Raw genomic sequence first — 22,152 nt, 5'->3', positions numbered from 1 at the left:
CAGTAGTGAGCTTACAAGGTGGAAATCCGACGGCACAAGGTCAGGTGAAAAAGGCGGGAGGGCAATGACTTCCAAACCTAACTCCTGTGTCAGTCTAGCAGAATAGGGGCGGGCGTTATCGTGTTGAAGCGTCACTCCACGCAGTCTTCCTGGTCGTTGTCCTTGGACTGCGTCTGCAAGACGTCTCAGTTGTTGACAATGAATGTCAGCAGTGACGGCTTCACCGGGGGAAGCAATTCCTAGTACAAAACATCGCCGCTGTTCCACCGGATGCATAATACTATCTGTTGCGGATGCGCGCATGTCTTTGTAAGGGGATTTGTTGCTTTCTTTGGCTCAGCCATTCTTTTCTTTTCCTTATGTTTCCATAAAGAGACTAGATATCGTCACCGGTAATGATACAGGATAGGAATGGTCAGTATTGCTCAGGATCAAATTGACGACAAGCAAGCAGGGACGCATGTATGTTCACCCACTGACTTCTTTTTTATTTTGGCTTAGAGCTTGCGTACCCATACACCCCGTTTTTAAGCCTTTCATACGAAAGTCGCACGATGGTGGAATGACCGCAGCCTATCACATCTGCCACTTCTAGAGTGCACTGAAGAGGATCATTGCGATTTAATGTGTTTAAACGATCTCCATGTAATCCGGAAGGTCTTCCTGAACGTGGAGAGTCACTAATGTCAAAACGTCCCTCCTTAAAGCGAGAAAACCATTCTCTTGCCGTCCTCTGTCGAGTGGCATTATTCTCATACAAGGCTCGAATGTTTTTGGTTGCCTTCGCTGCTGTCGCCCCTCTATTGATCTCAAACAGAAGACTGTCGGAAATGTTGCGGTTTCTCAACTTGGCTCTTCATTTTCTAGCGTACACAGCTCCACTCACTATCTCCAAAAGTCAATTTATAAATTCAAATAGCAACAGTGAACTACGAATAAAAATGGCAATCGATAAATAAAGCCACAGTAACCGGAACACCAACATGCAAAACAAAAACGCCGCTAAGTTATACACCAATATAATTATATAATGCAAGTTTTGTCTGGTTGCTCAAATGTACGTCAAGGAGCTCGAGTGCAATGGTCGTTGTAAAACAAATCTTGAAACATACAAGACAAGAGAGCGCAAAGCTTGTTCTCTCCTGTTAACCCCATAAATGTCAATGTGTTTTCAATGGCGCGTTTTACCAAAGGAGGACGGGACGGGGGGGATGGGGGGGGGGGGGTGGGAACTTCATTCGCACACTAAAAATATTTAAAAAATTATTATCACTTACATCGACAACAAAACTTTTAAAGAGTTACTGACATGTAAGTGGGGTGCAGAACCTGTAAATATATTTTAGCACACTTCTAGCAATTCCAATGTGATTTCAATAACCAGTATTCTCAAGTAATGCTTACTTAATGACCACCACAAAAAATTTAAGAAATACGGATTTCGTTCATTGTTGTTGTCCTTTACTCACAACAAGCTTGTTAATGGGATAATGATAGGTAAGCGGGACCCTGAACCTGAAAATAATGAATATAACTTTCATTGTGAAAAGTCACATCTACTATTAAGACGTTACGTTCAAACCGAAAGATTTCAGATATTTGTGGACTCTGCTAGAGACTTCATTAATAACAATACATATTTTTTAAAAAATTTTAAAATACGAAGTATGCGACTAGATTACAGTGCTTGTCAAAAGGTGGACATAAGGTATCTCTCCCCGCCCCTTCGCCCTAGGTACTGCGAGGATCAATTCCCAATATAACTGATCGCCGAGTTTGGCCACTGTACTCAACAACACCACCGTCACAGTGAAAATTAAAAACTGGTTGCACACCAGGCTACATTCATTATTTTTATGGGTCGCCTAATAATGGAGTAGGTGTCGGGTACAGAGGGATCTTGACTTCTTTACTCAGGACTGAGATTAATAGATATTTATCTGCTCTACTGACAGAGGCAAATCAGACGTGAATCACCAGAGAGAAAAGTTCTCTTAAACAGAAGTCAAATTACCAAATGACGCTTACATTCTGAGGAGGTATCGAAAACTGCGGAAGACTACGTGCAACAAGATCTGCTCGCGAAATCGTAGCTGACGATACAGCGAGGAGCCACTAAATTCTAACCAAATTAGGCAACATAAATTGCATGGCAAAGTAAACTGGAGACGTTGAAACGCCCCTTAGAAAAATTATGACAGACTGTGCTAGTAAAATTCTACCCTATTTGATACAAAGACAGCTGAGCAAAACTGAACATACTCAGACAGTTCTCTCTTTACTTATTCTAATCATCACTAAACTGAAACACAATATTTTTTAGCGCAACGCAGTCTGACTTTCAATAATCCCTACAAAAGAATGGCCATGACTAATAATAACCTATACCTTTCATGAATCCCTCACCTCACAAAAATCTTCGTTACTGGAACTACTGCAATACAGCGAGCGCCAATACTGCCAGCTAAATAAAAGATTCTAACTACTGAAGGTGCTAACTACTGATAGGAATAGTTAGCAAATGAAAGATTTTGATAGAGATTTTGATGTATTTACCTTAATAATGTTCAAATGTCATCATTTATATCTATCAATTCATGACAATCAACTTTACAAATTTACTTTTTCTGGCGGACACACGTCCAGAACGTCCGCTTGTACACTACTGGCCATTAAAATTGCTACACCAAGAAGAAATGCAGATGATAAACGGGTATTCATTGGACAAATATATTATACTAGAACCGACATGTGATTACATTTTCACGCAGTTTGGATGCATAGATCCTGAGAAATCAGTACCCAGAACAACCACCTCTGGCCGTAATAGCGGCCTTGATACGCCTGGGCATTGATCAAACAGAGCTTGGATGGCGTGTACAGGTAAAGCTGCCCATGCAGCTTCAACACGATACCACAGTTCATCAAGAGTAGTGACTGGCGTATTGTGATGAGCCTGTTGCTCGGCCACCATTGACCAGACGTTTTCAATTGGTGAGAGATTTGCAGAAAGTGCTGGCCAGGGCAGCAGTCGAACATTTTCTGTATACAGAAAGGCCCGTACAGGACCTGCAACATGCCGTCATGCATTATCCAGCTGAAATGTAGGATTTGGCAAGGATCGAATGAAGGGTATAGCCACGGGTCGTAACACATCTGAAATGTAAAGTGCCGTCAATGTCAACAAGAGGTGACGCAGACGTGTAAGCAATGGCACCCCATACCATCACGCCGGGTGATACGCCACTATGGCGATGACGAATACACGCTTCCAGTGTGAGTTTACCGCGATGTCGCCAAACACGGGTGCGACCATCATGATGCTGTAAAGAGAACCTGGATTCATCCGAAAAAAATGAAGTTTTGCCATTCGTGCACCCAGGTTCGTCGCTGAGTACACCATCGCAGGCACTCCTGTCTGTGATGCAGCGTCAAGGGTAACCGCAGCCACAGTTTCCGAGTCGATAGTCCATGCTGCTACAAACGTCGTCGAGCTGTTCGTGGAGATGGTTGTTGTCATGGAAACGTCCCCATCTGTTGACTCAGGGATCGAAACGTGGCTGCACGATCCGTTATAGCCATGCGGATAAGATGCCTTTCATCTCGACTGCTAGTGATAGGAGGCTTTTGGGATCCAGCACGGCGTTCCGTATTACCCTCCTGAACCCACCGATTCCATATTCTGCTAACAGTCATTGGATCTCTACCAACGCGAGCAGCAATGTCGCGATACGATAAACCGCAATCTTGATAGGCTACAATCCGCCATTTATCAAAGTCGGAAACGTGATGGTACGCATTTCTCCTCCTTACACGAGGCATCACAACAACGTTTCACGAGGCAACGCTGGTCAACTGCTGTTTGTGTATGAGAAATCGGTTGGAAACTTTCCTCATGTCAGCAAGCTGTGGATGTCACCACCGGCGCCAACCTTGTGTGAATGCTCTGAAAGGTTAATCATTTGGATATCACAGCATCTTCTTCCTGTCGGTTTAATTTCACGTCTGTAGCACGTCATCTTCGTGGTGTAGCAGTTTTAATGGCCAGTAGTGTAGTAACCTCCCCAAATCTCTGGCATCTCTCTCTCTCTCCACAGCCACCACTGCTGGCGGCTCACCTCCAACTGCCCAACAGTTCTTCCATCACCGCTGACGAGTAACTTCCAACGGCACAACGCTAGACGCTGTTCACATCCAACTGCGAAAACTACAGTAGCAAATATTCCAACAATGCAAACCAGCCACAGACTGCACACAGCACAGTCAGTGATTTTCATACAGAGCGCTACGTGGCGTTGCCAACATAAACACCTAAACAGCCTACTTACAACGTACCGCAGATAATGTGGGTAGCACTGCCGCTACCGAGACACGCGTTGCCCTAAACAGCCAGCGAGCACCGGTCATCACCAAGCGGTGGCAGGAGGACGGACACCCTCTCAAACGGCGCGGCGGCCCGGACAAGAATGCCAGCACTCTCAGTTCACAGCTCTCAGCTCCCCACTTTTGTTTTAAAAAAAGAAAAAAAAATTCACATGAATGGGTCGACTCAATTGTTTTACTAAGGTCGCTGACTAGCTAGGAAGATCGCTTATGTCACGGGAATTTTTTTTATAGGGGAATACAGCAGAAACTTCCCACGTTTGTCATACAAAATGCACATCAACCAACACGAAGTTGGCACCGGCCTGGAACAGTGTTTCCGTGTTTCCACAGTTGGCTGGGGTCTCCGCGCCAAGTGTGGTGGTGGGGCGACTGAATTCTATTGGATAAACGAAGTTTCGGAGCAAAAGGAACCGTCTTTCTCACGCTGGTTGTGGCGTCTCAACCTTTGATGTATGTGCAGTGTGCCGTCGAATGGCGCTACTTAGCCCTAAAACCAGAGCTAGAGACGACGGGTCAGCGTAAACTGGCAGGAGGACAAAAAAATGGTTCAAATGGCTCTGAGCACTATGGGACTTAACATCTATGGTCATCAGTCCCCTATAACTTGGAACTACTTAAACCTAACCAACCCAAGGACATTACACACATCCATACCCGAGGCAGGATTCGAACCTGCGACCGTAGCAGTCGCGCGGTTCCGGACAGAAGGGCCTAGTCGTGCTGACAGATCAGTATTCTGTTTTCACTTTGGTGCCAGCTGTTGTGGCAACGTCACGCAATTGACTCTTTTAGGAGCATTTGTAATTCCAGTGCTAGATACAGCCGTTTCTCAGTTCGCCATAGCCTTTCTGATTATATGCATGTCACACGCCACACCTGAGCAGACTATTGTGGAAAGAGGTATTTCTGTACGATAAAAGCAGAATGATTTCAAAGGTTCACATTACAAACATTCGAATAAATAGTGAAAAGACAAAGAAATTGGTGCGCTTGCATAATATGGTGTAGGGCCCTCTGGAGCGCGCACAAGTGCCGCAGCACGACGTGGCATGGTCTCGGCTGATGTCTGAAGCAGTGGTGGAGGGAACTGACACCATCAATCATGCAGGGCTGTCCATGAAGCTGTAAGAATACGAGGGGTTGCAGATCTTTTCTGAACAGCACGTTGCAAGGCACCCCAGATATGCTCAGTAATGTTCGTGTCTGGGGAGTCTGCTGGCCAACGGAAGTGTTTAAACTCAAAAGAGTGTTCCTGGAGCCACTGTGTAGCAATTCTGGACGTGTGTGGTGTCGCATTGTCCTGCTGGAATTGTCCAACTCCGTCGGAATGCACATTGGAAATCAATGGATGCAGCTGATCAAACAGGATGCTTACGTACGTGTCACCTGTCAGAGGCATATCTAGGGGTCCCATGCTACTCCAACTGCACACGCCCCATACCATTAAAGGGCTTCCACCTGCTTGCAAAGTCCCCTGTTGACATGCATTCATCAGGATGTCTGCATACCCGTACACGTCCATCCGCTCGATGCAGTTTTAAACGGGACTCGTCCGACCAGACAACATGTTTCCTGTCATCAACAGTCCAATGTCGGTCTTGACGGTCCCAGCTGAGGCGTAAAGGTTTATGTCGTGCAGTCATCAAGGGCACACGAGTGGGCCTTCGGTACCGGAACCCCGTATCGACGATTTTTCCTTGAATGCTTCGCACGCTGACACTTGTTGATGGGCCAGCTTTGAAATCTGCAGAAATTTGCGGAAGGGTTGCACTTCTGTCACGTCGAACGATTCTCTTCAGTCGTCGTTCGTCCCGTTGTTGCAGGTTCTTTTTCGGCCGCAGCAATGTCGGAGATCTGATGTTTTACCGGATTCCTGATATTGACGGTACGCTCGTGAAATGTTCGTACTGGAAAACCCCCACTTCATCGATACCTCGCAGGTGTTGTGTCCCATCGCTCGTGGGCCGACTATAACACCACGTTCAAACTGACTTAAATCTTGATAACTTTCCATTCTAGCAGCAGTAACCGAGCTACCAGACATATATAAGCGTCGCTGGTTTTACTCATGCTGTTAGCACATGATGTTTGAGATAGTTGTATGACAGCGGTGTCTGAGACTTGCGTAAACTTCTAGGATCGTATGATCGACAAAAGTATAACGTCCGACCACTGTGTTGTTGTAACAAAAACAAATCTGGAAAAGATTAGCCTTTCGGTGTTGTCATTGTAAGTTTTTCACAACTTGGTAAAATCCTGTGGTATCTGTCCTTAGTGATATCGGCTTCCAGCGACTAGTTATGGTTGTTGTTTTCAGATTCCCTCATGAAACATGTAATTCAGTCTAACTTTCGTGGATCCCCAGTCAATTTGTCAATAGTACTAGTCTGGCCGTCATTTTCTGCTGTATTCTGCACGGCGGCTGTCTACATAGTGGGTCTCAAGCAACTGGGGCGCGTGGGTTGTCAACCAAGCTGCAGTCAAAAGAAATTTACTAATCCTTGTAAGTGTTGCTCATTAATGTACCCTTAAGGGTTGTTAGATACTACCAGATTGTAACAGTATTTGAGATGCTTTCACTACCTGGTGTGCAAGATGTAGACTTAAATTTGTAGAAAAAATCCTCAATTACTATTTCATGGTTAATACAAGATCGTGCCTGTTATACTGAATTGTATAAATAATTATTATGGTTTTAATGTTTCTCTGGTCAAGCAGTTTCAAGTAAAATTTAATTGTGTAAATTATATTATCCTTACACAGTTTTTAGTTAAGAAAATTCAAGGCAATTAAAGTTCCAAAAGGAAGTAGTTTTGTTTAGTTACAACTTTCAGAGAATTATTTATTTGAAAGTTATTTGCATAATCGACTGGGACATGGTATCCATAGATCTACTCAAAAAGAGAAGATTGTGATTAATGATTGAATAATGTATATGAGCGTTTAGTTTCAATAAGAATTTGAAAGTGTCAGTCCGTCGTTCTAACAACCAGTCCTCACTGCATATTACCTTCTGGTACATTAATGGATATACATATCCTACCTTTAAATCTGCATAAACACCGATCCCTCCCGAAGTGCACACTCTCCACAATCCTAGAGCTCCCCCCCCCCCCACCCCCCGCCCCCTCTTGGTCGTCATCCCCTCCAAACCACCACTACTATTTAGGGTCCTTATGTAAGTGTACTTCGCCTTCAACTACCGTCTTTACTTCGGAGAGATGTCAAAGGGTGACAAGGTGGCAGGCGCAGTGAAGTCCGCAGTTTGCCGAGACCCGTGATCTCGGTAGTAGTTCGAGGTGCATTCAAGATCTGAGGCCTCCGATTTTTTTCTCCGGACTGGAAAGAGATAGAAACATGCGCATTGTTTTAAAATGAGGCCGCGTTCATTGTCAATACGTCCCAGAGATGGCAGCACCGTACTGCAGATGGAATTTTACCGCCAGCGGCGAGAATGAGAACTGTTTTAAATACTTAAAATGGCGACGTTTTCCTTACTTGAACAGCGTGCAATCATTCGTTTTCTGAATTTGCGTGGTGTGAAACCAATTGAAATTCATCGACAGTTGAAGGAGACATGTGGTGATGGCGTTAAGGATGTGTCGAAAGTGCGTTCGTGGGTGCGACAGTTTAATGAAGGCAGAACATCATGTGACAACAAACCGAAACAACCTCGGGCTCGCACGAGCCGGTCTGACGACACGATCGAGAAATTGGAGAGAATTGTTTTGTGGGATCGCCGAATGACTGTTGAACAGATCGCCTCCAAAGTTGGCATTTCTGTGGGTTCTGTGCACACAATCCTGCATGACGACCTGAAAATGCGAAAAGTGTCATCCAGGTGGGTGCCACGAATGCTGACGGACGACCACACGGCTGCCCGTGTGGCATGTTCCAAGCAATGTTGATGCGCAACGACAGCACGAATGGGACTTTCTTTTCGTCGGTTGTGACAATGGATGAGACGTGGATGCCATTTTTCAATCCAGAAACAAAGTGCCAGTCAGCTCAAATGGAAGCACACAGATTCACCGCCACCAAAAAACTTTCGGGTAACTGCCAGTGCCGAAAAAATGATGGTGTCCATGTTCTGGGACAGCGAGGGCGTAATCCTTACCCATTGCGTTCCAAAGGGCACTACGGTAACAGGTGTATCCTACGAAAATGTTTTGAAGAACAAATTCCTTCCTGCACTGCAACAAAAACGTCCGGGAAGGGCTGCGTGTGTGCTGTTTCACCAAGACAACGCACCCGCACATCGAGCTAACGTTACGCAACAGTTTCTTCGTGATAACAACTTTGAAGTGATTCCTCATGCTCCCTACTCACCTGACCTGGCTCCTAATGACTTTTGGCTTTTTCCAACAATGAAACACACTCTCCGTGGTTGCACATTCACCAGCCGTTCTGCTATTGCCTCAGCGATTTTCCAGTGGTCAAAACAGACTCCTAAAGAAGCCTTCGCCGCTGCCATGGAACATGGCGTGAGCGTTGTGAAAAATGTGTACGTCTGCAGGGCGATTACGTCGAGAAGTAACGCCAGTTTCATCGATTTCGGGTGAGTAGTTAATTGGAAAAAAAATCGGAGGCCTTAGAACTTGAATGCATGTCGTATTTTTATGACTTACTGGCTGCCCTCCAGACTCTGCGCCATAACCAGTCTGGTGACATTTAGGTCACCTGGACTAGTTATATTTTGGTGCTTCACGCCTGCGAGCATTTCTGATAATATTACGTGCTTTCCTCCACTGAAAAACCGAAAATCTTCTTCAGTCAACAAGTTCTCAACGCACCACAGGCTGCTCAGTGGAGCAGTAGCTTTCGACGCGAAACACAGGTCGGCAGGCGTCGCCTGATGACACTCTGCCCTGCCGTATTAAAGACTAGCGTTGACCGCGGTGGAGACTGATCCCACAGGGTGTGGTCGCGACTGTGCTTTGCGATTGAGGTTGAACGCAAGCTCCTACAAACTCGTTCCGCGTGGGACGGATTCTGGTAGTAGGGATGGATTGTATTATGGCATATCCCTAGGCCCACACCAACAAAGTTCCTAGAACACTTTACGATGTAAAACATGTAGCATTGACCGTAAGTGAGGGCCGTTGTGGGCCGCAAACAAACTCTTCGAATTATGAATCATCTCCTTGATGGTAGCTACATTGGTAGGAAGGTACCACATAAATAGTGAGGAGTATCTATGCAAAGTAAAATATTGCTACTGCCCTCTGTGGACCGCGGTAATGGCCCCACAATGTCATATACATCTTACCACGGGTTTAGAGGCAAGGAGATGTACCGTTTTGAGCAGATTTGATTTCCGCCCACGGCTTACAAAAGGAAATTCTTTTCTTTATTGTTCGCAATGATGCTCTAATATACCGTCTAGTAAGGTTATCCGAAGACCAGTATCAGTTGCAAAGCGATTTAGAAAAGATTGCTGTATGGTGTGGCAGGTGGCAGTTGACGCTAAATAACGAAAATTGTGAGGTGGTCCACATGAGTTCCAAAAGAAATCCGTTGGAATTCGATTACTCGATAAATAGTACAATTCTCAAGGTTGTCAATTCAACTAAGTTAACTGGGTGTTAAAATTACGAACAACTTCAGTTGGAAAGACCACATAGACAATATTGTGGGGAAGGCGAGCCAAAGGTTTCGTTTCATTGGCAGGACACTTAGAAGATGCAACAAGTCCACTAAAGAGACAGCTTACACTTCACTCGTTCGTCCTCTGTTAGAATATTGCTGCGCGGTGTGGGATCCTTACCAGGTGGGTTTACGGAGGACATCGAAAGGGTGCAAAAAAGGGCAGCTCGTCTTGTATTATGACGTAACAGGGGAGAGAGTGTGGCAGATATGATACGCGAGTTGGAATGGAAGTCACTAAAGCAAAGGCGTTTTTCGTCGCGGCGAGATCCATTTACGAAATTTCAGTCACCAACTTTCTCTTCCGAATGCGAAAATATTTTGTTGAGCCAACGTACATAGGTGGGAATGATCATCAAAATAAAATAAGAGAAATCAGAGCTCGAACAGAAAGGTTTAGGTGTTCGTTTTTCCCGCGCGCTGTTCGGGAGTGGAATGGTAGAGAGATAGTATGATTGTGGTTCGATGAACCCTCTGGCAAGCACTTAAATGTGAATTGCAGAGTAATCATGTAGATGTAGATGTAGATGTTGTGCGATACAAATTTCTTTCTCGTCTTACCTCTTGTCTTAAAAACTGCCAAGTGAGAGCCAATCGTTGATTCGTTGTAGTGTTGAAAAATATGGGGAATTAATTCTTGGAGAACCTCAATTTTTGAGTTTTTATCATAACGTGGAATACAACAGAACACATCCTTCTATAACAGATAAGTTTTGTACACTTCACTCACTTTTTTCTTTAACAGCACTAATTCCCATGTCCTTATCCTGATACTCTTGGATTGCTTTAAAAAATTGGGGCACATCAGTTAATATCAAATTAATACTTGCTGGCTTTTCCTCCTCCACCTCACTATCTGTTTCAACATCAAATTATTAGCTCCGCAAATGTTGAAGGCGTCAAATTTAAATGTGAGAATTCGTACAGCTCGTCTTGTTATACGTCTTGTTATTATGGGTGTACCCAAGACCCAGCTAAGTGCTTGGTTGTCTGCCTCTAGACGAAACTGAGTGTGTTCTAATAACACCAAAATTTCTGTAGGCCAAAGAGCACTGCTAACGCTTCTACTTCATAGGCGGAGTATTTCTTTTGCAGATTTTTAATGGCCCTAGATGCATAAGCCGTTGGTCGACGTCCTCCTTCACTATCTTGCAGAAGGACTGCCGTAATTCCTCCCACTGAGGCAGCTGTTCGTAAAACGAACTGTTCATTGAAATCGGGAAGCATCAAAACCGTACCTATATGCTGCAGCTTGCACCCCCCCCCCCCCACCCTCCCCCCCCAACCCCCCTCCCTCCCGCCCCCCCCCCCCCCACACACACACACAAAACCTGCGGTCCCTTTTTGCTTTGCTCATTCAACTAAGCTACTCTGTTAGCAAAGCCTGAAATAAGTTTTCGGGAAAAAATCACCATTCCGACGAAACCAACCACTCCTTAAATAATCTCGGGAGGAGGAAATTCTAGGATAGTTCATATTCTTTCCGGGTCTGTAGTTAAACCCTCGGGAGAGACTATGTGTCCCAGAAACACCATGGTTCAGCATGCTAAGGTCATTTTGTGGAGATTTACGGTGAACCCCGCTTTTCGTAAACGTAGAAATACTTTATTCAAATGTAACAAAGTTGCCTCAATATCAGCACTGTAAATAACCAAATCCCCCAAATAGTTTTACACATAGCTAAATTTATTATCATGAAATATGAGGTCCATGAATCTCGAAAGCACTGAAGTCCATCTAGATGAACCAAATCGTACTCAATTGAATTCGTATGTATTCCTGTCAGTAGCTAACGCCGTTGGGTTTGGATTTCTCGTTTAGCGATAATTCCCGTCGCAACACATATTAGGACCCCATCTCGTCCTATTCCCGTGCGGAGCGTGGAAAGGATCACTGCTTCAAATGCCTCTAGTTCTGCGGTAGTGCTATTTCTGGGGCTGTGTCACATTCTTAGACCACTCACTTGAGACCGGTTCTTGAAACTTCGTAAGTAGGCTTTCACGGAATAATTAGCGTCCATCTTCGAGAGTCTGACAGTTCAGTTTCTTCAGAAGTTTTCGGGACACTCTTCCACGATTCAAACGAACATGCGACTATTCTCGTTCCTTTTGTCTGTATACTTTCAATATCCCCTTTTAGCCCTTTTTGGTAGGGGTCCCATGTACCTCTACGGTAGGTCGCACGAATCTTTCTTAAGCAGTCCGCTTTGTAGACTCGTTACATTTTCCTAGAATCGCACGAATGAAACAAAGTCTGCCGCCTGCTTTACGTACGAGTGAGCTCCTTATGTCATTGTTCCATTCCGTAATTTGTTACCCCCTCATGGGCTGATTGTACCGTACTGTAACTCACCGATACTGTTGTCATCGTGTAATATGCTTCCTTTATACGTTTTGGGAAGTGCACTGTTTTATATTACCGAACATATAAAGCAAGTTTCCAGTCTTAACACAACTTTGATACCTTATCAAGATCTGGCTGGATGTTTTTCCATATAGTGCTCCATTGCAGACAACTCGGTCGTCCGCAAAATATCTGAGATTACTCTGAATATTGTCTGCCAAGTCCCTGATGTCCAGCGTGTGCAAGGGCAATAGCAAGGGTTCCAGCGACTTCCCTGAGGCACGCATGAAATTAATACTACACATGTAGGTGACTCTCCATTCAAAATAACTTGTGTCCTCCCTACCAGGAAATCCTCCAACCAATTTGCGTAAGTAGCTTCCTAGTGTTACTGAAGCCTGACGCGTGGCACTGAATTTGCTTTCCTCTTTTTCAGGTGGGTCGCTTTACTTCGAATGATGCCATTGTGTGTCTCCATCCGGCAATGCGGTAAGTTACGAAAGAGTTACGAATCATAGCAAATATCTTACCGTAAAGCAGAAATATGTGAGAGATAAAGCATCTAGTGCAGTCATTGGTATTTATATATATTTCCAAATATTAATAATCATACAGAGCCTACGATCATAAATTTGCATGTCTCTAATCCTCTCCAGCTAGTCTGCTACGGCAAGCGTCGTGTGTTGGACGTAACGTATGTCGTGACGTGTGTGATAATTGTCTACAGATGAACGCTGGACTGTTGTCAGCTGTCTGCAGGCGCTATTAAGACGGTATTTTGTTTCCTTTTATGAATTTTGGTCAGATGTGGATCTGTGTCACGTTTCTCTCGCTTTAACTGCCTTACCCATCCTCTTAAGTTATTTGCTGATAGAAATAGTTTCCACATACGATTGATGTTAATTAGTCTTGCAAACGTGATTATTACCGAGATCACAATCAAAACAGGTTACCACCCCCTTTCTTTTAAATTTTAATTTTACATTTCCGATTTTGTATTAAGATTTCAATGGTTTCATTTTTGGCTCCTTACACATCAAACAACACTCAGATAAATAGGAAATTTAGTACACAGTTTTCTTTGTAGCTCTAGTTTTATTTGGAAAATTCGCTGAACACTCAGTTCGTTGGAAAACTGTAGATCTATTACCGTAAAAAAAAAAGATCAACAAAAATCTTCACAGTGAATCTCGAAAGCCGTCAATAAATTCATTCAAATGTTTCTAGAACATTCGAAAATGAAGAAGATTATCATTATTACTTACGCAAACAATTATTGTTTCTTGGCTTTCTTTCAACTGTACCCATGAGGGACGTTATACCTAATCGACGCTGTGATGGATGATTTTCATCGACAGAACTTGCGCCTTGTCTGCCGCTTTGGTTTTGCTTCTGAGAATGTGAGCAGCAAGACGGCTGAATTTCTTTATTGCCGTAACAGATCATTCACAACGTTCTAAGTGCAATATATTTCAAAGTACCTTAACAACAAATATTGTAGTGCACGATCATTTCAAAACTATTTTTGATGATAGTAAAGTTACGAAAATGAAGAGCAGATGCCATACATCAAACTTCATTAGAGTGAAAACGCTTATGAGATAGGAAACAGTTAAAAAGCGTGGTGAGCAACTTGAATTCTGTGAACAAAAGGAGCGAATGGCAGGAAGATTTTCTTTAGATATCAAGAAATGACAAAATTCATTTCAGTAAGATGTTACGCGTATACAGTACATTACATATTTAGTATGATCTTTCGGTGTTGAACAGTGCACAATGTGTAAAGTTACATAGTAGTCATCGCTACGTTTCCACCGTCTAGTCGCTGTAGAAGTGGAATAGAAGATATTTACGGTAAGCAACGGTGCTGGAGTACGCAATATGTCGGCATTAAAGTCTTCGTCAGTTAACAGAGTACATAGTGAAGTACAGAGAGGAAGTTTCTAGACCGACAAGAAACAAAAACGCTTTTTAGGGTGCCACAGTATTTCGGCAACATTTCCTGGTCTCTTAACACTGTACAGTGATCGTAAAATAGTGTTTAATTTCCACTGATGGAAAGGAATGAGAGATGATGCAATGTGGAAGAGAAGAGAACTTGATGTCCCTATTTCAGCGTCCGTGTTTTATTCACTCGCCAAAAGCATAACGCATTTCAATTGCGCCGTAATATTCCATCCTGGTTTCCGTATCCTTTTTTGCTAAATTAGTAGTCTACCTATCTCGGTAGGTTGCTCTAATTTGTACTCTTTCATACAATGTTCTGACTACATTTCAAAGCACAGAATTACGTATATGGAAAATCTCTCTCTCTCTCTCTCTCTCTCTCTCTCTCTCTCTCTCTCTCTCTCTCTCTCTCTCTCTCTCCCCCCCCCCCTCTCTCTCTCTCTCTCTCTCTCTCTGTGTGTGTGTGTGCGTGTGTGTGTGTGTGTGTGTGTGTGTGTGTGTGTGTGTCTGCGCGCTCGTTTTTTTTATACTTGTTGTCATGGTGCCCATTAAGAGTAATTTTTTCATCAGCATGCATTCACATTTCTTGAATTGAGCTAGTGAGCAAATTATCCATGAATACGTACACAGTCAAATAAGACACGGAAATTTCCGACGAAACCCGTCAGCAGAAATGTAGGCTGCGAAAATGAATTCACGGCGGTGCTCACGGTTGGATATAAATCGTATTATTGCTCTGTGCTGCGGATCATTTCCGGCCTTCCCTTTTCAAATGGCAAATGGTGCGTAGGAAGAATGGCTCTCGGTAAAAGCCCTAATTTATCTGATTTTCTCGTCGTGGAGTCTGCACGAGATATACGTCAGAGGACGTAGTCTGTTACGAGACTCTTCTTGCAACATTCACTCTCGGAATTTTTGCAGCAAACGTTTCGATGATTTTCAACGCCTCTCTTCTATCGTCTGCCACTAAAGTTCGTAGAGCATTTCCGTAAAGCTCTCCCGTCAAGTGAACGGTTCCGTGGGGAAACTCGTCGCATTTTCTTTGGCTTCTCTCTCTCTCTCTCTCTCTCTCTCTCTCTCTCTCTCTCTCTCTCTCTCTCTCTCTCTCTTCTATAGGTCCTACCTATTATGTGCTCCTAACTGACGACCAGCATTTCAGGACTGATCAAACAAGTGTTATGTACGCCATTTCTTTCGCGGATGAATTACGTTCATTTCCGAGTCTTCCTACCGATCTCAGATTGCCACCAACCTCTCCTGCAACTAATTCTGTAGGTCGTCCGGCTTGTAACTGCTGTGCACGGCTATGGCTGTATATTCTCCGGTAGTTGCTGTTTCCAGTCATACGTCGTGAACGTTGTTATCGAACAACAGTGGAACTATTCGACTATGTACGCGCAGTACGCTGCGTTCAAAATTTTTTGTTACATTTTCGGGAAGCAGCGCTCTTGTAATCTATATAAATTCAGTGAAAAACAGTCTAGATCTCGATGGTGCTTTATTAAAATGACTGGTTTCGGCCTTCGCCTAGGTCATCTTCAGACAGCACCATCGCCTGAAGTTGACGATGCGTGGAAACAGTCAGTTGATCTCAGTCGATGTGCAGCATCATCAGCTTCAGGTGATGCTGCTGTCTGAAGAAGGCCTAAGCGTAGGCCGAAACCGGTCATTTTAATAAAGCACCATCGCGATCTAGACTGCTTTTTCACTGACTTGACATACGGTACATTCATTTGCATTCAGTGTCAGGTGCCAGTGCATGCACCCATCATCAACACTCTGCGGGTATTTCTGTATATTGCTGCGGTCTTCTGGCCTCGGAACGTTCCTGCAGTGTGTGTTGGCTCGTGCGACACACACACACACAGGGAGAGAGAGTGAGTTTGGGTGTCAGGGCACGTATCGGGTGTCGGCCCGCCTCGCGCCTTATACAGTGTAGGCCTGGCTGGCTGTCGGTAAGTGGAGAGGAACAGATTGGGAAGCCATCAGGCCGAGGCGATACCGCCCCGGCCGCTCCATCAGCCCACTCCACCCTCCGCCACGCACTCCATCGGGGCGCCGTGCTCCGCTTCGCCCAGCGGCCGCCGTTCCCTGGAAAACACGTCGGCCCCAGCTGAGCTGAGAGTAGCCCGCGAGCCGTTGTTGTCCTTCCCCATCCTCCAGTTCCCAGCCGCTCAGCCACTGTGCGAGATCCGGGACGAAACCTCGCGCCGAGCCCCTGAGATCGCCAAGCACAGCCTGCGCTCCGCTACACTTCGCTCATCTAACTGACCAAGCACGTGCACAACAACTTCTGTTATATTATTTCTGCTTGTTCTCTGACTCGTGATATTGCTTATACACAATACCAACTGGAAAGATGAAAGGGAAATGCCTTACGATTTACAGCTTAATGATACAGTCCATAGCGTGCTAATAGGTAAAATACCAACAGGAAGCCGGCCGCGGTGGTCTAGCGGTTCAGGCGCTCAGTCCGGAACCGCGCGACTACTACGGTCGCAGGTTCGAATCCTGCCTCGGGCGTGGATGTGTGTGATGTCCATAGGTTAGTTAGGTTTAAGTAGTTCTAAGTTCTAGGGGACTGATGACCACAGATGTTAAGTCCCATAGTGCACAGAGCCATTTGAACAAACAGGAAGGATTAAAGGAAAACGCTCTACGACGTAAGACTTAATGATATAGTCCATAGCGTATTAATACACAAATGTAACACACTCTTACAAACACAATAACTGCCCTTATTTTATTATATAGAGAGTTCTTTTTTTTTAAAGAAAAAAAAGTTGTCACTTATACCTAGAGGAGGTAGTACTGGTGAATACTATAAGAAAAGTTCTTATAACGGTATCCTTGGAAACGAGAACCTTTTGGGATTCGGTGGCACCACAAAATATCAGCACACCTACTGTTATGTATACATTGCAAACAAATAAATGGGTTGCCAAGACACACATGTTTAAATGTACAGTAGTAAACGTGAAGTTCTTCTAGTATACTTGGGTTCCCACAGCAAAAATATTAGTTTACAAAAAGTATTGGAACGCCTGTGCATAAATGAAGTTAAATTACGGGAATCGGCAACGCGCCGCGAGTAGTGAGTATAATGGACGGGGGCCACTATGAATGTAGTGCGGGACAATACGTTGAGAATGTGGGTTTCGCGGGAGGCGCGCCAGAGATAAATACCTGCAGTCGCGCTATGCTCTGTGTCCTCGGTGGCTCAGCTGGATAGAGCGTCTGCCCTGTAAGCAGGAGATCCCGGGTTCGAGTCCCGGTCGGGGCAGACATTTTCATCTGTCCCCGTTGACGTATGTCAACGCTTGTAAGCAGTTAAGGGTGCTCATTTCATTGTAATAAAGTTAAAGTTTCTGTAGTCCACGTAACTCAGCTCTAGTAGCCTGTGTGCATACCGTTGACACTGATGACAGTTTGTAGACGTCTTGGCATGCAGTGAATCAAGTTGCGAGTAATACCTGGTCTGATCTCCGACCATTCGTCTCAAAACACTGTCTGAAACTCCCACTTCCACGGCGAACAACGCTTTCCAACTTTCGTGTCCAAGTGTGACCAGAGATGTTCTATCGGGCTAAGATCGTTGCTCTGTGGTGGAGTCAAACCCCTTCATGGAGCACTACATAATAACCACTCCAGAGTTCTCAGAGCTGTATGTTCTGGGTCGTTGTCCTGTTGAAAGTAAAAGACGGGACGGCATCAGCACCCATTTCCTGTGTTCTGCTACGTAAATGGCCTCACAACACATCCACATATTTACTGTGACCCATAACACCTTCAGTAATTCCCAAGTCACCAACACCCGAAGCTGCCACGCATCTCAAAAGCATAACGCTTCCTCCCGCGTATTTTATACCCCCGCCGGCGAAACATTGCACTTGACAGTTCGCTTTTTGTCTAGTTAGGTTGGCTATACTGTAATAGCGATGTTGCAACAGCAGCCTCTATACACACAGCAGACGATACAGTTTTTCGTCCCGTCTCGTAAATGCAAGCGATTGAGCAATTACAGTGTATATAAAAACTCGATTTTAGTTGTACAACAATGACAGGAAGTAAACAACCGTATAATAATGCATGTAAAAGCATAACAATGCGCACCCTTTCGATAACGGAGCAAAGAAATACAAAAAACAAGCATCTGACGACTGGTACTTTAAAATCAGTAATGTACGTAGTTTACAAAATAAATAATAACCGAGATTGCAATAAATAACCAATATTAGTAATTTTTCACTCACCAATTAACAGCGATAATGGCGCAATTCCATCCAGCTCGCCATCGTCACTGTTTTCCGATTCATCGCTAAAACCATCTTCGTCGTCGTCATCAGCAAGACAAATCATTAATTGTTCATGGCCACTGATAATGCCTTCTATTGTCTGTGCTGCTCGTATAAGCTTCTCGACGTGCTCTACTTTTTTTCTCCATGAGGCTGCATCCACAGCCACAAGAGCTTCACGCAACAGCTTTTCCACCTCTGTTACTGTAAAGGACTTGTTGTTGTTCCTTACATACATTTTTACATCACTCCATATTAACTCAATAGGGTTGAAATGGCAGTGATATGGTGGCAGCCTTATTACAGTATGACCCTGCTCCTTGGCAATTTCGTCTACTACATATGTAGGTGTCGTAGGCTTATTTTCTTTAACAAGAGAATACAACAGAACCTTTGTCATACTCATATCCGCTGCAATATTTCGAGCCTGTAACCACTGCACCATAACTTCTTTCCGATCATTTGTGCTTGGAGCTTTGTTCTGTATGACCGAATGATATGGAGCATTGTCCATTACAATTGTTGTAGGGACAGGAAACTGTTTAAAAAGGTTCCTGAACCACTCAACAAATCGTATGTGATCCATATCTTCATGGTAATCACCATTTTTTGATCTAAAAACTAAAAGTGCGTCAGGGACAAAACCACTGGAGGAGCCTGCATGGACCACAATTAATCTAGCTCCTCTTCCCGTCGGCTGATGGCCGCTACTGTTGGGTGTGTTATCCGTCCAACATTTACTGACAGCTTCCCCGGTATTAACCCACGTTTCGTCTAGCCAAATTATGGAATGAATGTGTCTGCCCACAATTTTGTGCAAGAAAATACTACGAGCGGTAACAATATGTGCCCTCTCTAACAGTACTTTGCGTCCGTCTAGCGTTTTGTAATGGAAACCCATATTTTTAGCACAATTTTTAGCGATGTTTTACCACCCCTGAAGAGTTCACTTTCTTTTAAAGATATTAATAACTTATCTACAGTCGGATACTCTTTTCTGTTGTAGTAAGCATAAACATGCCTACGAACTGCATCAGTCTGGAAAGAATCTAAATCTGTGATAGGACTAGGCCGCTTTTTCTTCTTTCCCGGGGTTGATAAAAAGGTATTATTTGATCCAGACAGCTCGGAATCATTACGGCTCACTTCAGTATCTTTCAAGTTTTGTAGTAATACTCCCTTACTTACTACGGTTCTTGCACTAATACCAAGAGTTTTCGACGTACGTTCCACCACTTTGTCGGCAGGAATTGATGGCTGTCCATGAATGGTTACGTAGTTTTTCTCCTTCTCGTAAAACTCACGAGTTTTTCGTAGTAACTCCAGTGCCTGGCTGATCAGCGGCACCCCTCGACGCAAAGGATTGTCACTAGGTGAACGAAGTCTTTTCGGTGGCATTTTCCAAGTATGTAAACTCACAACGTAACAAAAGTCACAACGATACAGAACACAGTACAACGAAAACACGCAGTAAACAACATACAATTCACGTTGTATACACATTCACTAAACAAAGCCGGTAACGCGGGAACTTTGACGTCACAGCACGTGAGTAACAGCAGTGCTCACTGCGCTGTGATTGGCTGGCGCCCCACGCTGGACGCCTAGCGCCTGTCGTTCTTCACTTGTTACTTTGTTACGCTGCCAACTTCATACGCAAACGTCAAGTGCAATGTTTCAGCGGCCCGGGTATAGTATAGGTGGGGACATGTCGTGATTGCAGTTCTCTATTTGTTTTGCGCCACACTTTTACCTTTCCGTCGGATCCAAACAAGTTAAGCGTAGATACTTCACCAGACAGCACAGTATTCCAAATTTCTATCGATTCATTGACTTAACCTTTTGCGAACTGAAAGTGTTTTCCGCGGTTAGCCTGCGAAATAAATGGCTCGTTTCTGGGAAATCTGCCATGTAAATATCAGCTGCATTCAGAACATTCCCAATAGTACGAGCATTGACCCGTTTGTTCGACGCTGACTGGATGTCCGGTACAAACGACCCTGCACTTTTAAAGGGCTATTTTTGTGCAAAACGAACTATCCTTCGACGCTCCGTACATATAAGAACTTCGTACGTTTTCTTTTATTGTGTGTTTTAGCGATCTCTTGAAACTTCTTGATGGCTGCCGGCACTGTTGTATAATTAACAGAACGTTCTTTACCAATCTCTCTGTAACTTTCAGCGCCAGTATCCAGTAAAACCGTGTATTACGGAACGCCACGGAATACTCCTTCCCCTTCCGACTCATCGAGACAACTGAGACGCCCTTACACAGGCCATCTGGCAAGGGACTGAACTGCTTGTCAACTCCGACTGCAGAAATCTGTCAAGCCCGGCGCTCTCTCTCAAACACAACAACAAACGACGTACAGTGTGCCAATACTGTTTTGACCAGGAGAAAAACCGCATTTAATTGATCACATGTGTTTCTGTTGCGTAGGGAAAGTATTTTAATATACATATTGTTTCCTTTGTTGAGTCACAGTTATGGTATACGTATAATGTTCCTAGTATTTTACATTTTATATTAGATGCGAAAAGGTGTCTGTGCCAATACTTCTTGGTGCCACTGTATGGGCCTTTCAAGATCCATCCCTCATGCCCAGATTACATTTTACTTCCTTATTTTCTGGATTTACGTTTTACACAACGTCTGCACATATCAGTAGCATTCAGTAAGCTCGGGCAGCAGTGGAGAACCCATAGCAGGCAGTAAGAGTACGGTTTCCAGGCAGGCTGGAGTAGCCGCTGGACCATCTGGCATTGCCGGCAGATGCTTGGGTGAGGCGCTGAGGCTAGCTGTGAGGCAGATACTCAAAGAAACCACAGCCATTCTAGGCCGAAGCAAGTGATTTTGTTTAAATCAGTTGGTTCACGACAGAATGGCTGTGCTTTCCCTAAGTGTATATTTACTAACAAAAGCCACTTTTTAATCTATAGATATTAGGAGTAGGCTATTGGACATGCACAATTTTTTATACCAACATAACAATACAAGAAAGTAGTCATTTTGATAAACAGATGAACGACGATCAAGATAATGAAGTGGTAGGAACAGTTACGATGTCCCACGGTTGCCAGCACGAGACCTAGACTGCACGACTTAGTGTCCAGCCACAGATAGGATGCCTTTCGATCTTGTTCCGTCGTAAGACAGTGCTCTCAGGAAGTTTTCAGTTAAAAGTGATGGATTATTCCGTTACTGTCAGGCTGTTTCATCGCCCGCTGCTTCACTCATGTGACTGAATGATCTGCACATATTATTTGGTTTTTCTTTAATCGTATTCTTATGTTTTTCGCTAACGCAGCACCTTCTAAACTGTTCACGCAAATTAAGGACATACAAGAACGATCTTTTCCAAATGTATTTATGACCAAAAAGCGATTCTGGTAGCTGCAGTCCTTTGTTCTCCTTAATCATGCCTTTTGCGTTTTTGTGGTGGTATTTCCATAGAAATTTTCACTCCCTAACACGTATTATTTAACCGAAAAGTGAAATACCAATTTTCATATATGTAGCTTTAAAAATGCTTTA

At 44.1% G+C, this 22,152-nt stretch overlaps 1 non-coding gene across 1 annotated transcript; it reads left to right on the top strand.

Annotated features, from left to right (window-relative positions):
- Positions 1-17,531: 17,531 nt before the first annotated feature.
- Trnat-ugu (transfer RNA threonine (anticodon UGU)) lies at positions 17,532-17,605 on the top strand. The gene has a single exon. It is a non-coding gene; the product is annotated as a tRNA-Thr (tRNA).
- The last annotated feature ends 4,547 nt before the right edge of the window (positions 17,606-22,152 follow it).

The sequence above is a fragment of the Schistocerca serialis genome, chromosome 10 (assembly GCF_023864345.2).
Source record: "Schistocerca serialis cubense isolate TAMUIC-IGC-003099 chromosome 10, iqSchSeri2.2, whole genome shotgun sequence".
Classification (NCBI taxonomy): Eukaryota; Metazoa; Arthropoda; class Insecta; order Orthoptera; family Acrididae; genus Schistocerca; species Schistocerca serialis.
This window is presented reverse-complemented; position numbering and strand designations above follow the sequence as displayed.